The sequence below is a fragment of the Centropristis striata genome, chromosome 22 (assembly GCF_030273125.1).
Source record: "Centropristis striata isolate RG_2023a ecotype Rhode Island chromosome 22, C.striata_1.0, whole genome shotgun sequence".
Classification (NCBI taxonomy): domain Eukaryota; kingdom Metazoa; phylum Chordata; class Actinopteri; order Perciformes; family Serranidae; genus Centropristis; species Centropristis striata.
Genome location: NC_081538.1, coordinates 29,607,793 through 29,625,120, shown reverse-complemented (window position 1 = coordinate 29,625,120; position 17,328 = coordinate 29,607,793). Strand labels below are relative to the sequence as shown.

The window sequence follows — 17,328 nt, the reverse complement described above, 5'->3', positions numbered from 1 at the left end:
AATAATACAATTTCAGATTAAATAAAAATAATAAAACATTTTAAAAGTGACAAATAAAATAAAATAAAAATGTATTATTGGAGTATGCTTGATTGAAATATTATTATATATCTATATAATTTTTTTTTATTATTTTTAGGAACGATACATTTAGGTTCACAAATGCAATAAAAGAAGTTCAAACTAACAAGAAAAATGACAGAATCTGACTGGGACCTGGCCCAGTCAGCAGGAAGTACAGCACCCTTCCAAAATAAAAGTCTGACAGTAACACTACCGTAGAGGGGAAATAATCAGTTAACTTTCATAAAGTCACGTTTTATATACAGATGTTTGTTAAACAGGAGTCAGAGTGAGAAGTGAAGCTGTGACTCAGTTTGTTCTCATGTTTCAGGTTTCTATCAACACTAAACTGTTTTCTTGTCTCTGATGAACTGTAAACGGAAAATATGTTTGATAAATGAGCGAGAGAACGAGAACGGAGTCGTATTTGCGCTGTGAGTCAGAGAGAGAGAGCTGAGGAACAGAACCAGGAGCTTTTATTCTTCTTTCATCTGTTTAAATCCTGTAAAATATAAGTTTCTTCTTTTTGTTTTGTACATAGAACACTCTAAACCAGGGGTCTCAAACTCAAATTACCTGGGGGTCGCTGGAGGCAGTATCAAAATGACAAAAAAAGACATAAAATTACTAAAAAAATGAAACAAAATGAAAGAAAAAAACGATATTACTCAAAAAAGACACAAAATGACCAAAAAAAGACACAAAATAGATATTAGATATGGATGGATGGATGGATGGATGGATGGATAGATGGGTTCATGAATGGATGGATGGATGGATGGATGGATGGATGGATGGATGGATGGATGGATGGATGGATGGATGGATGGATAGATGGGTTCATGGATGGATGGATGGATGGGTGGATGGGTTCGTGGATGGGTTCATGGATGGATGGATGGATGGGTGGATGGATGGATGGATGGATGGATGGATGGGTTCATGGATGGATGGATGGATGGGTGGATGGATGGATTGATGGATGGATGGATGGATGGATGGATGGATGGATGGATGGATGGATGGATGGGTGGATGGATGGATGGGTTCGTGGATGGATGGATGGATGGGTTCGTGGATGGGTTCGTGGATGGGTTCGTGGATGGGTTCATGGATGGATGGATGGATGGATGGATGGATGATGGATGGATGGATGGATGGGTTCGTGGATGGGTTCGTGGATGGGTTCGTGGATGGATGGATGATGGATGGATGGGTTCGTGGATGGGTTCGTGGATGGATGGATGGATGGATGGGTGGATGGATGGGTTCGTGGATGGATGGGTGGATGGATCAGTTTGTTGGTCATTTTGTTTATTTTTTGATGATTTTGAGTTTTTCTTTTTGTCATTTTGTGTCTTTTTTTTCTAGTAACTTTTTTCTTTTTTGGAAATGTTCTTTCTATTTCTCTCATTATCATTTAACCTGAAGGAAACTAAATACTTCAGAATGGTTTGGTCGGTTGTTGCTGTTTCCTACAAGATGGAAATATTAATGATCTCTCATAAATTCATCATGATCTGTAACTCTTCAGAAGGAGTAACAGGTGAGGATGAACCTTACTGGAGACTGTAGCATGATAACCAGTTACATTTTGCTTTTATTTGTTTTTCTTTTAGTGTGAAAACTCTGAGACTTTATTAAACAACTTCAACTCCTGACAGCAAACCTGCAGAGATCAGGAGAGGAACTTTATATTTCAGTTTGGAGACTCAAGAGTCCTCCGTCCACCAGGAGCAGAAAGGAGAACCAGCAGAGAGTCTGAGTGGTGCAGCTGGACGTGCAGCTGGACTCGGCGGTGGCGGTGGCGGTGGCGGTCTGGCCTCCCTGGCTCCTGGTCTGGTCCCTGCTCCAGTGTTCCCAGAGCGTCTGGACGGAGCTGCTCCAGTGATTGATGGAGCTATTCTTGTTTCTGTGACCCGTTACGTAAAAACACAGTCAGTCCTAAAAATACGAGCAGGCTTTCCAGGACATTCATTGTTTGCTTTAGTGCAGGACCAGGACAGGACTCTGGCTCCATCAGTCACCGCCCCCCCAGAACCCCCCTCAGCCCCCCTCAGCCAAATTAGGCACATTAGTCTTTGGCGTGCAGCAGCAGCAGGTCTGTTAGAGTCTGGTAGAGTCTGTTAGAGTATATTAGAGTCAGAGTTAGAGGAAACAGGAGACAAGAAACAAACAAAGCAGCTGCAGGACTCATTCCACATCTGGATCCTGATGGTCCCGGTCTTATCAGGTCCCTTCAGGTCTCATCAGGTCCTTTCAGGTCTCATCAGGTCCTTTCAGGTCTCATCAGGTCTCAACAGGTCCCATCAGGTCTCATCTGAGTCACAAAAAAGTTGTTTTACAGATATTTACTGTTATGTTACAGAGTATTTGAGTCAGTGTAGAGCTGCATTAATCTCTTCATAATTTCAAAATAAAGCCTTTTTTAATGTTTTCTAATAACACAGAGATTGTACAATATACACTGTAAAAAAAAATAAAGTCATTTTACTGTATTATTTACAGGTTTTTTCTTGTTTTTTCTACATGAAATGAAAATGCCAAAAAGGGGGAAAAAAAGAAAAATATTTTTATTACAAATATTAATCATAAAATGATTTTTTAGCTAAATGTTCTTGAATGTTAAATGACAATGATTCTATTTAAAAAATACAACAAATTCTCATCGTATTACTGAATATAAAATTAAGGAAAAGATTAAGGAAAAAAAAAAAAACAGTATGATATATATGCACAAAAATGGTGTGAGCTTTAATAATAATAATATTAGTAATAATAATAACAATAACAATAATGTAATAATAATATTACAATAATAGCAATAACAATAATAATAATAATAATAATAATAATAATAACAATATAATAATAATAATAATAATAACAATATAATAATAATAATACTAATAATAATAGTAATAATAATAATAATAATAAACCCCTCAGCAGTGTGTGAGCTGATGGTATTTGCTGGCTGAAGGTGACCGCCGTCTGCAGACGTCCCCGGTGTGTCAGGACTCTCTCGTCTCCTGAGGACGCATTAGGAGATTACAGTAAAGTGATGGATTCATTTCCTGCTGCGTCCGCAACAAAACACGCCGTTAACGTGAAGCACTTTAAGGTCACGGCTGCAGCCCAGCAGAATATTAATAAACAGGAGATTTATCCCTCTGAACCCCAACAAGATGTTTTTACTCTTTTTACATTTTACTCTTTCTCAACAAATCTACATATAAAATCTCTAAGTCCTGCAGCTCTGTGGAACCAGCACAGTCAGAACATCTCGAACAGTATTTGTGCAGAATAACACAGTTAGAATGACAGAAACCAGAAAAAAGGAGAATTTCTCAGAAAAATTATTTTAAGGTGTCATGAATGTTGTTGAAAACACAAAATGACCAAAAAATGACATGAAAAAGACACAAAATACAGAAAAAGACTAAAATAACACAGTTAGAATGAAAATAGAAAAAGGTACTTACTTAAAAATGACCAAATAAAATATGTAAAAAACACCCTACTTAAATATGACCAAAAAAAGACGTAAAATTACCGAAAAGGTACACATATTGTACATATTCTCAGTATTGTCATGTCTCCAGCCTCTCCTGTCCTCTCCTCTCTGCTCTGTGTAAACAGCCTCTCATTTGTCATCTTTAGAAATAACTCAGAGAATCAGAGAAATTCAACTTTTTTTTCTGATTTCTGTCATTCTAGCAGTATTATTCTGCACAAAGACTGTTTGAGTTGTTGTGATTGTGTTGATTCCACAGAGCTGCAGGACTTTCAGATTTATAGAGATTTGATATGTTGCAGAGAAACACGAGGCCACAGAGAGTAAAATGTAAACCTGACCCTCCTGCCTACAGACTGTTGATCCTCTTCTTCTCTGTCTGCCTGCCGGCTGCAGCAGCAGGATGCAGAGTCTGACCTGTCACATCTCATCTCTCTCTGGATGTTTCTGCTCTCAGGTGGATCAGACGGAGACGTCCAGCTGTGGCCACCAGGTGTTTCACACACACACACACACACACACACACACACACACACACACACACATGATATCAAAACCAACAGCTGGCAGAACTGCAGCTGTTATTCAGCGTCATTAGGTGTGGTGTCTAATCTGTCGTGTCATTCTGCATGCAGACGATTCACTTTTGTTCCTGCCTAAAAATTAATTTAAACATGTTTTTATTAATTTTTTTGGCATTCTTTTTCTCTTTTTCTCATTCTTTTTCTTCTTTCTGCTGCCCCCGCGACCCGGCCCCGGATAAGCGGACGAGAATGGATGGATGAATGGATTATTTTGGCATTTTTTGGCAGCCAGCGAGGGAGACATGCCACAGAGGGACCTCAGGACTCTGGAACGCCCCAATTTAAACATCTTCTAACAAAGCTTGTTTTCCCAAACTAAAAAAATACTGTTGGGGTTTCCTACATGTCACAGCCCAACTCCACTCACCTGCACACTCAGCTGCCTCAGATCACCCATCACCTCTGTATATCAGCTCCTGCCACACATTTGATAGCTTTAAGAAGCTATTAATAATTAGGGTTATGTCGTGACATCATGTGATTTGATTACACTGGTGCGATCAATGACTCCAAACTGTGTTGATCTTTTTTTAAAGCTCCAATAGTTTACTCTACAATATTTTCTATATATTATGAAGCCTTAATCCTTGACCCTCCACTATTTAACAGCAGAGGAAACCACCTTAATGATCTGTTTTCAACTTGTTGAAATTCGATGACTTTTCCTAGAACGACCTCAACATGAGAATACGTAAAACATTGCCTTTCTTTATATTTCCATGCTGTTCACCAACAGGGTACAAATCTTGATTTAGGGGTTGTTTTTGACCTGGCAGCTATAAAATCATTTTCATACCAGAAAAAACTGAAAAACCAAGCATGCATGCACACACACATGCATGCTTGCTAAACCATTACTTTAATAAAACATTAAACCAATTATGGCAGGTGTGCTCTAATAAAACGAGTGGATTCCACTGATTTAATCCAGTTTTTATGCACTGTAAAGAGGGAAAACTTCAATATTCACAAAGTGTGTAATGAATGACAGGTTGTTGTTTCTTCCTGCAAGATAGATTTGGGTTTTTAAATTCAATCAAGCTGCTTAATTAAAGGGGTTAAGTTAAGACAACACAAGGGTTAAAACATGATCTACCCTGATATTTATGTTGTTGTCAAGATATGACATTAACTCTACGGGTTTAGGAGTTTTTTGCCATTTTGCTCAGCCCAATTTTGCACCAAATTTATGCACATTAGTTAATTTAAATATGTGCAAATATGCCAGATTTGTTTGGCAGTGCGGTTCGGGGTGCAGATGCAGTTCATTTTTCTCTGGTTTGTTCCCGTTTAGCTTTCACCAAAGCTGTGCAGTCATTTTATGAACTCACCCCTGAATCCATTTTATTTGCCTCAGATAATGAACTCGCTCAAACCCAATTTTTTACCGTCACCTGCTGTGGAGTTACAATAAAAGGCTGCTGATTATGTGAAAGGCTGACAGCAGAATGAGTGACTCTGTGCTGCAGACGCTGGAGAGCCTCCCCCTCAGGATTATCACTCTCTCTGCTATTGAAATTTCAGTTTCATTTGGCTGCCACCTCCTTATAATTGCTTCTCCTGAATGGCTTGATTGGGGTCATCTCGCTGTGAGTAATTGCAATAATTGTATTCTCCCGTGGTCATTATGCAGAATGAGGGAGAGAGAGAGAGAGAGAGAGAGAGAGAGAGAGAGAGAGAGAGAGAGAGCTGTAATGTGTTTTCAGCGGTCAGTCTGCAGCCATTTATCTTCCTGCTGAACACCTCCACCACCTTGTTTTTACTTTAAACACTTTAAATGTAGGTCAGTTCATCACACGAGGTGTTTGCTTAGAGTTTTTTTTTAAAAAAACCTCTCAAAGATCGAAAGCTCATAAAGATTCTCATCGGACAATAAGTTGAGATAATTGGTCAATCAATTAGAGCTCCAGATTTATAAAATACACCCAAATACAACAACAATGAAGTCAGAGTCAACCACACTGTAAAAAACAAAAACAAAAAAAAAAAAAAAAGGGGTAAAGATCTGCTAGTAAAGCTGCCAAACACTAAAAAATTGGTTTTATACAAATATTAACCATAAAAACTGAAATCTCTAAATTGATATAATGGGGCATTCTAGTTTGTTTGTTTTTTTACAGTATTATTCAATTGCTTAATGGTCATGAAAGTGAATTACAGTGAATTTTGTGTTAAATATAAATCAAATTAAAAAATACAGAAAAATATTACTGTAAAATTAAGGCAACTTTCTTCTTTCTGTTTTCTTACAGGAACATATTTAATTTAATGCAAACAGTAAAAAAAAAATCCAGAAACATTAAAAAGTCTGTAAGCAAAGGAAACAACCGTAAGTTATTTTACAGATAATTTCTCTAAAAATACAGAAGAAACATCTGTATTTTAAAAAAACTAAACATTTTTACTTTAATATGACGGTGGCATTTATTTTTACTTTTTTTTTTATATTAAAGTTTTACTGTAGAAAAAACTGAAAGTTTCCTTAATTTTTACAGCAATATGATGTGTATTTTTTTTGTTTTTTCATAGAATTCAAGGTGCGCTTTACAGAATTCAACTAACAATTAACAAAAAAACATTTTATAGTTAATATCATGTAATAAAAGTAATTTACTTTTATGCCATTTGCACTTATTGTAGAAAAAACCCTGTAAAATGATACAGTACATTCCTGTAAAATAACTTTTTTTTTTACAGTGCAGTGATGTGGCGTTACCATCGAGACACAGAACAATCACAACGTGACAGCAGCATAAATAATCAGCAGAATAAATGTATTTTATTCCTCATATATTATCTCGTCTGGTTGGTTCTTCATGCTGCACACACACCGACAATGATTACAGGGAGGAAATATGACCCTCCGATAAATAACACACACGGTCACCTTCAGCAGCCTCCACCTGAATACTAAACACACCGACGCTGCAGCAGCCCAACAGCTGAGACAATATCCATGCTGGTCCAATCAGAGACCACCAATCAGCTGTCAGGAAAGCTGAGAGGACACACTCACAATTTGTATTAATAATAATTGATTGTGCTCGAAAAAGCAAACTATATACTATTCACCTAGCCTGGCTAACACCAGACCAAATCTCATTGGAGATTAGGTCTGGACACCTGCCGTTTATTTCTCCGTAGAGGAGGTGTGGTTTACGATCCTCCAGAGACGTTTATTGGGCGCTAAGAATGTCTATCAAAGCGTCTGTAGGTAGCTCTTAGCCAATCAGATCAGTTATACCAGATGACGTAGTAGAGCAACAGAGATGGATGTTTGTTGTGTGTGTGTCTGTGAGAGAGTGTTGCTTGCTGCTTTGCTTCTCCAGTTCTCGCTTTCTGCAAGATTATTTATTTTCACGCTTTATTCCCCCTCATGTCATTCAGCCACACACATCCACTGATTTTATGGGCAATAAACAAGCTGCTGCGGGCCTCTCGGCGGCTCCGCTGTCCGCGGTAGCGGGGCTATTAGCCGCTTGCGACGCTAATAGCTATTAGCCGCTAATAGCTATTAGCCGCTAGCGGCGCTAATAGCCGCTAGCGACGCTAATAGCCCCGCTACCATAACGCCGGTGATCTCAGCGGAGCCGCCGAGAGACCTTTCGCCTTTCAACTTTCGCTCTAAACTATTTAAAACACCGTCTACAGCTAAAGAGAGTTTCGCGTCTGCAGCAGCCATGTTGGATCCGGAAAGCTTCCAAGTGCCGAGTAGTACGCGTCATCGTCTCACCGTCCCTCCCCGCTCTGTGATTGGATCCCTAAAACAGGGCTACGAAACTGGCTTGGTTGCCAGACCGTCTGGAGGTGCGAAATTAAATTCGAGCGCGCAAGGCAGTCTGGGTATACCCAGGCTACTATTCACCGGGATTAACCCTAGATTTTATTCTTCCGTTTCTTCCATGTTTTTTTTCGGTTGTCTACTCCTCCCAGAGTTTTGTTCTAACATAAACTAAAAAGGTATCAAATCGACCAGCTCGCCCATGACAAGTGTGCTGTGACTTTTCAAAGGGTTTCGGCAAATGGTTTTCAAATTATTCGGCAAAAACACGCCAAAAAATCCCCCCAATGTTACCCTATGGAGAGGCTAGAGTGGATGACATTATCACTAGAGTGGAGAGGGAGAAAAAATTGTTTTGTCAAAAAATAAAAGTAGAAACTGTGCTCGAGGCCACAGGGGCCAGAATCAAGCACACTCAAAATTTATTTAAAAATATTCTAGTTTAACATTATTTCTTTGTGGTTTCATTAAAAACTGCATTCTTTCTAATAACCAGCAGGGGGCAACTCCACTGGCTGCAAAATTAAGTCAGACTGTATAGAAGGATATGAGAAAATAAGTCTATTTCTTTATGATTTCTTACCTCAGTAAACATTTTCATAATGAGTTTATGGTCTCAACCATTAGTTTCAAGTCTTCTTAAATACACATCATATGTAATTTTTTTATTTGTTTCACAGTGTCCGGGTGCATTTCACCCCTTCAGTAGTGATAATAACTGAATAATGGAGACTGTTTCTGCGGACAGGAGGCGAGGTAACGTCTCTCAGAGTGGGAACTTCACAGCGTGATGAACCTGTAAAGCTCCGTCCTCACGGGACGACAGACTGTAACATTAATTAATGAACGGATAATGAAATTAGCTGGAATGTATGTTGCACAATGACGTGGAAACAAGGTCAAAATGTTTTCTCCCTCAGCAAACCTAAATGTCTCTACTCTCTCTACTGTGTTTGGATTCATCTAAAGTTAGAGGGGGGTTTCCTGACAGCTGATTGGCTGTGAGCTGTCTCTCTCTCTGTCCACCTGCTGCCTCAGACGTCTCAGATGTCTCACACTGATGAAGCCGTCACTTTCTCTGGCCTTGTGAACAGCTCTGTGGGTCGGAGGTCAGAGGTCAGGCTTCCCTCTCGGCTCGTAGCAACCAACAACAACTGCAAACAAACAAACAAACAGAGAAAACATGATGTGGCAGATTCCACGTGGTGACCGAGCAGTTTTACTGTTGGAGCCCTGAGACTGTCCCTGTGCTCTACTCTGGGTTTGACACTGTGAAAACACAAATTAATTTACTTACCGTATTTCCTCAAATAGTAGCCGGGGCTTCTATTAATAAAAAATCAGTTTGGGACCCGGCTAATATTAGGGGCAGGCTATTATTTGAAGGAGGCTTTTATTAAAAAAAGAAAATCAGAGCAGCTCTGACCGGCACTTTTTAGGCATTGTAGCCAGTTACCCAGATGTCGGCCATATTGGAAGTACTCGGATGTAAACAAACAATGAACAGCACGCTGAATGTTCATTTTAAGCAGGGTTTAAAATGTCTAAACTACTAAAAAGCCCAGAAGAACGTGCATAAACGGCTCGACTTTACAGAGAATGACTAGGACAGCAGGAGACTTTGACATAACACCAGTAAGACACCCGGCTTATAAAAGAGGCCGGCTTTCATTTACTAAAAATTGTTTTTACACCCGGTTACTAAATGAAGCCGGTCATTAATAGGGGCCCGGCTCTAAATTGAGGAAATACGGTATTTAATTTATTCTTATCATGTATTTCATTTTTTTAATTAAAACTTTGAAGACAAAAAGTATCTGGGGTTTTATGTTTGTCTTTATGTTTATCTCCAGTGTCAAAAATATCAAAACGTGACCTGTTAACAGCATGCAACAATTAATTAAACAATTTAACTGCAAGCGGCAATAGAGTCCAAACACGTCATTCTGCTGGTTTCAGGTGTAAAACACTCTGTTGTGAGATGAGAAAATGAGATGAAATTGAAAACATTGTGCAAACAATCCTAAAAACAGTCAGAATATTTAAATATAGCTATATTATGTTTGTTTTTGGGAGCATTTGAATGAAGACTTGTGGAGACAAAGCTGTTTATTGCAGACTTTTGATAAACTTTTGTATAGAAAAAACTCAGACTTGGTTGATTTATTTCAATTTTTTTAAACTTTGGAATGTGAAACATCTAGAAATTAAAAGTTGTTGTAAAATGCGAACTTTATTCAGTCATGACCACATTTTATGGGTAGACTAAATTATAACCCAAGATCATATACAACTGCATTTCATAGAATTCAATGCAGCCAATTTGGAGATATAAACTTTTCATAAATGTGGCGCCCCCTAGCTGTGAAATGTAATGAAATTTGATACATAAGCTCAGTGAAAACTTATAATCATGTGCCCTGAATTTCCGGTTGATATCCCAACATGATCATGACTTACTGCAAATGTTTTAAACTAACTATTTTGCTAAAAACTGACTGGCTTTGTAAAATCAAAACGGAAGGATGAATCATAAATTATTTAACAACTTAAGGTCAACAAAGTCTGCAGATGATCCTGACAAACTTTCCAGACAACTGGCCCGCATTTTTTGATGAGTTGTCAAAATAGGACATTGGAAAAATTGTAGAGCCGAAAATCAAAGTTGCAGGAGAATGGAAGGGTGAAAACAATTTCGACTGAAAGCCGAGCCATCTATAGCGCTTCCTTGTGTTGGTGGAATTTCCAATCAACATGCCAATTTTGGTGACTTTTGGTCTTACATTTTTTGCTGCACAAACACTTTTAGCAGAGAAGACGAAGGAGAAACAAAGAAACAGAGAAAGAGAGGATAATCAGATCAATAAGGACCCCTAATGACACAACTGAACATAACCAAGGTGGAAATATGTCCGTCGATGCCTCCATTAAGAGTCACTAAACGCAACAGCAGCGTTAAAGCGGTCATAAAACGAAGCTCTCTTTGCTGAATCCAAAGTGAAGAAATTCTATTACAGCCTCCTCCGTTGACTCCGCTGATGGACCATCGACCTCTGGCTTCAATTTCTGACCCTGGTGTCGTCGTTCCAGGTCCGTCACTGCTCTGATCTGCCTGCACGTGTCCACGGTCGCCACATCAATCAGCGCAGGTCGCCGGCTGGCAGGCTGTTACCGCTTCTATTACCCATCACACCCCGGGTCCATCAGCAGCTCATACCATCCATCTGAACGAGAGGCTACTCTCCACAGTAACCTCATCACATGTGGCGAAACAAATGCACCATTTAGCAGTCATGTTGAGGTTACAGACTCCGTCAGAGAGGGGGGGGGGGCTGCCACTCAATAATGATGCTGCTCAGTAAAAGCACTGCAGGATGCTACAGCAAACACATCCTGTGGTTTTAACTGTGAATACTGCTGGTGTTGGACTAAAAGGCCCCAGGGTCCCATCGTCAAGATAAAAGCTACAAGAGGACCACTGAGAGGCAGAGGTCACAGTCCAGCTGTTCCCCAGTGGAAGATAAATATTTATTCATCTGAACCTGCAGGAAGAATTTCAACAACTGGAAGCACCACCACTCTATACACACAAATAATTAATTAGTATAATTAATATATCTATATATTAAATCCTGCTATGTCATCTGCACTCTACTCACTTTACTCCTTAGACGCAGTTGTTATATTATTATTTATACTATATATTGTTATTGTTATCTATTTTGTTCATTGTTTTTCTTATCCAATATTATCCTATATTGTGATTGAATTTTGTAACTTTGGAGCAATCTGGAACCAGAATTTCCTTTGGGATTAATCAAGTTCTATCTTATCTTGTCTTATCTTATCGTATCTTATAACAAATCCAGATCAGAGTCTTTTTTTACTGGCCCAAGTCTAACACAAATGAACCCTCATGACCTCCAAAATCACACTTTCTTGCTCTTATCCAGAAAAAAAAAATGGCTTGGCGCTTACTTTAGGCTTGGGCAAAACAACAAGTCTGGTGTTGAGCGACACGTTTGCATGAGTTGTTACGGAGAAAACTGTAATCAGCTAACTGGAGGCCAAGAAATATGCAAAACAGGCACGTTTTGTAACATGCAATATTTCCCTCTAAGTTTTGGCCTCTTCATTTCTCAGCACACAAACAGACATTTTAAAACACATTCAAAAGGTGCAGATTTTTCAAAACTCTGGTCTCCATGTATCGATAAAACCAAGCAGTTTGGAATTTAAGGCTTTGTAGTCCTAAAGGGAGTGAGCAATAAACAACTGCATCATCTGCATAAAAATGTATTGCAGCATATAAATGCATTTGCATGAGTGGAAAACAACACTGGTCCCAGTATGGAACCTTGTGGGACACCTTGGAGGAAGAAAGAGAAAGACCCAGAAACTGGACACACTGTGTTCCAGCTGATGAGCCTTTTAAAAGCTGACTTACAGTGTGTCCAGATCAGCCGATATTTTAATGTCTGTCTGTGAGAGAGTGACATGTTTGACTGTGTCAAAAGCTTCTGACCGATCAATAAAACAGCTGCACTAAATTATTAACAGTCTGCTGCCTCAGTAATGTCTCCACTTTATCAGCAGCTGAGCTATTTTGTAAAGCCGGACTGATGTGATGAAATAGTTAAAACACATAGAACATATTTACATAATCGGAATCCCATTATTTGACTCGACTTTTGAAGTCTTTTTGATTAAATATAGACATACCTAAATATCAATTTTAAGCTTTAGTTTGGTTGTGTTTTGTGACTGAAGCGTTTTTAAGACATGATCTGTTGGATTGATCCAAATGACCATCGAAAATCAGATTATGATAGTGTAATTTTGGCGATTTCTCAGAGGAAACATGTTTTGCAAACCTGCTGGCAGGGTTTGGGGTCCAGAGGGTTAAAGCTTTATGGACTGCTAGCACATCAAGAGGAGTAAAAATGGAACAGTTGAATCATAAAAATTAATAGTGGATGGTGAAGGATGAGGCCTCTGCTCATTAGTTCATGGTTTTTAATCTGGACATAAAGAGTCAAATAAGGAACCTGAAGAAAGAAAAATTAAATAAAGCTGTAGAGAATGTAGGATTTATCAAGTACACGTTTCTCACTGGAAACTCATTTGTTCAAATAGTATTTAAAGTTTAGTCGATGGAATTACAGAAAATAGCCAACATTTCATTTAAATCTTGTGTTTATGTATCCACAAATATTTGTACAATTTGTTTGGTAGAAATGTTTAAAGCAAAGACATATCACACATAAAAACTCCTGATTTCCTGAAGAGCTGCAATTGTTTCTCCTCAAACAGTACATGCAGGTAGATAAATATCATGTATATATTGCAGTATATACATCTACTTTATTTCTTATATTTATACCAGAGATACCCTCAGCAGCAGCAGCAGCAGCTCTCTCTCAGCTCCTCAGCATCTGTTGTGACAGCAGCGAGGCTCGATGATCGATGAAGACTGGAGAACTATTTTCTGGAAGTTTTGTGATTTGTCTCTCTCCTGCTGAACCCCCGATGTGCACACACACACACACATTTCTTTGATTTATTTCCATCCGCACCAACAGTGCCGTGTCACTTTGTGAAGATATAATTTACAAGTTGAAGTCCAACAGTTTGATTCACCTCAGAGACAAAGTTGTTTTGTTTGAAATAAAAGTGGATATTTAAAGTTTCACTCCATTTTCAGACTGAACCTTGAACCGTGACCATTTTAATGTTAACAAACTCACAATGTGAAGTCTAAAGCAGCAGATAGAGCCCTGAACATCGTGTTTGCAGCATGTTCTGTGTGACTGAGTTCAGCTGCTTTGTTTTCTCAAGGATGCGTCTTGAATCGGCGCTGTGATGTGCGAGTGGGAGACGGAGCGGCTGAGTTCACTCTGTGGGCCGCTGCACGTAAAGACGGACACGTTTTATAAAGAGAAGCTGCAGTTAAAGATAAGACAAACTATTGATTCAGTTCGAGGCTCCACAGAAACAAAGTGTTACTGAAACACAGGTTCAACACACGACCACAGGTATCGGCTCTTTAAATAAATTCCAAACACATTTAACGTCAACAGAAGCTACAAAAAGAACCACAACTCTGGATGGATTGGACTGAAATTTGGTGCAAACGTTCACGTTCCTCAGAGGATGGATCCTATTAACATCGTCATTCCTTTGAATTTTTCTCTAGCACTGCCTTGGGGTTTTGGTTTTCATAAGATATTTCAATAATCTTTGCACTGATTGGACTGAATTTTGGTGCAAACGTTCATATTCCTCAGAGGATGAATCCTATTAAATCTTGTGATCCTCTGAGCTTCCTCTAGACCCACTACTGGGTAGATATTTTTGGTTTTTAGTAACATATCCTTTCCTTTGGCTTATCCATTTTAGCCCCAATAAGGTTATTAACTCTTACAGTTCTGGGTGTTTTGAATTTTGGTTCGTAGACATCCCAGTCTCAGTAAACATATTAACCATGTGTTCCTGCATGTTCAAATAGAAACTCTGGATTATGTATAAAAAGAAAGTTGACAAAGACGAAAACGAAGGATATTTTCACTATAATTTTAGTTAGTTTTAGTTAGTTTTGTAAACACAAAATACAGTTTCAGTTAGTTATCTTTTTTTTAAAAACTCTCGTTTTTATTTTTATTTCAGTTAACAAAAACGTTTTTTCAATTCTAGTTTTCGTTATTTTGTTAGTTTTCGTTAACTAAGGGGCTAAAACCTTGCACCAAATCAGACAGTAATTCTGCAGATAAACCCCAAACTAGGAGCAATTAGAGGTCTAAAAGCTGCATAAATGGTGATGATTCTCTTTAGATTTGTTACTGTGGACATGCGCTGAGACATTTTGTCATTTCCTAATTTAAAATAATTCACCTTTAGTGCTGCATGTGGAGGTTGAGTACATTAAACAGGCCGAGGCTCGACATTAAGTCCAAGGTCTTTACGGGAGGAAACAGTCGGAGCAGAACGGCTGCTGACTGCTCCACAAATATCCTCTGGATCCTGATTACAGTTCATCGAGCGAGCGTATTGAACGGATCGCTCTGCATCAGGTGGCCGCCCGCAGAGGTCAAAACATCCCTCAACCTGTGTCTATCTTTCCCTCCCAGACGTCCTCGTCCTCAGGTTTGTCTTTCACCTCCTCACTCCTGTCCTGGCTGCGGTCTCCAGACGGATACCAGCTGAAACCGGAGCCCTTCGTCCTTTCTCTCACAGCTCAGGAGTCATTTTAAGATGTTTCACCTCCAGCAGAGACGCCCAACAACTTCACTGGGAAGTTTGTTTCATCACCTCTAAATTTTTATAGTCCATCTTTGAAATGACAATCTCTTTATCTGCATGTCACGGAAGAGGTATTAAGGTAGAAAAAAAGAGATGTTTGTTTAAGGATTAAATCCAACTTTCATTATAAGTTCCAGACAAAATATAGAAAAAGAATAAAGTAGATTACCCAAAGGTTGGTTGGTTGGATGGTTGGTTGGTTGGTTGGTTGGTTGGTTGGATGGATGGATGGATGGATGGATGGATGGATGGATGGATGGATGGATGGATGGATAGATAGATAGATAGATAGATAGATAGATAGATAGATAGATAGATAGATAGATAGATAGATAGATAGATAGATAGATAGATAGATAGATAGATAGATAGATATTGGCTTCTCCAATATTTAAATACAAACATGACACACATAAAAACATACAATCTCTGAATAAACATAATTACACATAGGTAATAAATAAATACACTATACACCAGTAAAAACATACAGCAGCAAACAATTGTGCAAATGGGAATGTTCCACCTTAATCTTAAAAAGTTTATTCTCAACAAAGCCAGAGGATCACCAGAGTCAACAGGATCCATCCTCTGAGGAACAGGAACGTTTGCACCAAATTTCACTCCAATTCATCAAATAGTTGTTGAGATATTTCACAATTATTGAAAGATGTCAACCTCTTTTTGCAATAGAGGAAAGTCAGAGGCTCCCTGAAGACCGCAGGATTCATCCTCTGAGGAATATGAATGTTTGCACCAAATGTCAGTCCAATTCCTCCAATAGTTGCTGAGATATTTTACTAAACTATCTATGTGAAGGTGGTGTTAAAGGAAAAGTCACAATACTACCAGCGTTAGAATTCATCCTCTGAGGAACATTAACTTTTATATAAAATTCCAGTCCAATCCACCCAATACTTGTTGAGATATTTCACAATAATCAAAAGATATCAACCTCATTGTGGCAATATGTGTCTTTTTAAGAAATGTAGTGTTTTTCAGTCATTTTGTGTCTTTTTTTGGTAATTGTGTGTCTTTTTTGTCATTTTGTGTCTTTTTTGGTCATTTTGTGTCTTTTTGTCATTTTGTGTCTTTTTTTAAAGTAATTTAATGTTTTTTCAGTCATTTTGTGTCTTTTTTGGTCATTTTGTGTCTTTGACTAATTTGATAGAACCACCACTACTCTCCAGTGTTGTTATTTTCTACTTTTTTCACACCATAAAAGGAGCTTATGAACTGAATATTGCATGATAAATTCAGATTTGCATTTCCTGCTCTAGCTTCTAGCAGACCAACCAACCAGCCTTCGTCTCCTGTCACCTCCGAACCTCCTGAACTCAGAATCCTCTCTTTGTGTTCATGCAGCGGTGATGAGGGGGAGGCGGAGGGTTAGCTCAAGCTAACAATTAAGCAGCCTGAGCTGGATCTTCCTGTCCAGAGGACGATAATTATGTGAGGCAGAGCGACACTCAGCTGCCCCGTGTCATTACAGGAGAAAAGACGTAAGAAAAGGAGACGCTGAAGAGGAATAAACGAGAGAAGAGGCTGACAGACGAGGTGTCGGAGACGTTAGCGCCGTTATCTCTCTTCACAGTTATGTCAAATACAGGAACCGGAGGTGAAGCCGTCTGTTGACCCCTGACCCCGGAGACGATCCACTGACTCGACAGTTTGAGGTTTTCGGGTTTCCCCGTCTCAGAATATCTCAGACTGATATTAAGGACAAAGCTGCTCCACCTTAACTTTCTGATTATACCTTTAGAATATAAACAATGTGACATCACCTGTTATGTTGGCCGGTCCTATTTCAAAGTTTAAAAATCTAAAAGAAAGAGTTAACCCTCTATGACATGGGTCTCAAACTCGCGACCCATGGGCCAATTGTGGCCCTCGTGACGATATTTTGTGGCCCCCACCTTGATATGAAAGTTTAATGTGAGTTTTATATGAATGGCACTTTACCGCGTTGTGTGTGGAAGGTCCCTTTAATTACTTTTTTTTGTAATTGTGTCTTTTTTTAATAATTTTGTGTATTTTTAATAATTTTGTGTCTTTTCTTGGTAATTTTTTTTGTAATTTTGTGT

General features: G+C 38.8%; 1 non-coding gene across 1 annotated transcript; it reads right to left on the bottom strand.

Moving 5' to 3' along the window:
- Positions 1 to 1,506: 1,506 nt before the first annotated feature.
- LOC131961186 (U8 small nucleolar RNA) lies at positions 1,507 to 1,632 on the bottom strand. Its single transcript, XR_009389847.1, has one exon. It is a non-coding gene; the product is annotated as a U8 small nucleolar RNA (small nucleolar RNA).
- Between the last annotated feature and the right edge of the window lie 15,696 nt (positions 1,633 to 17,328).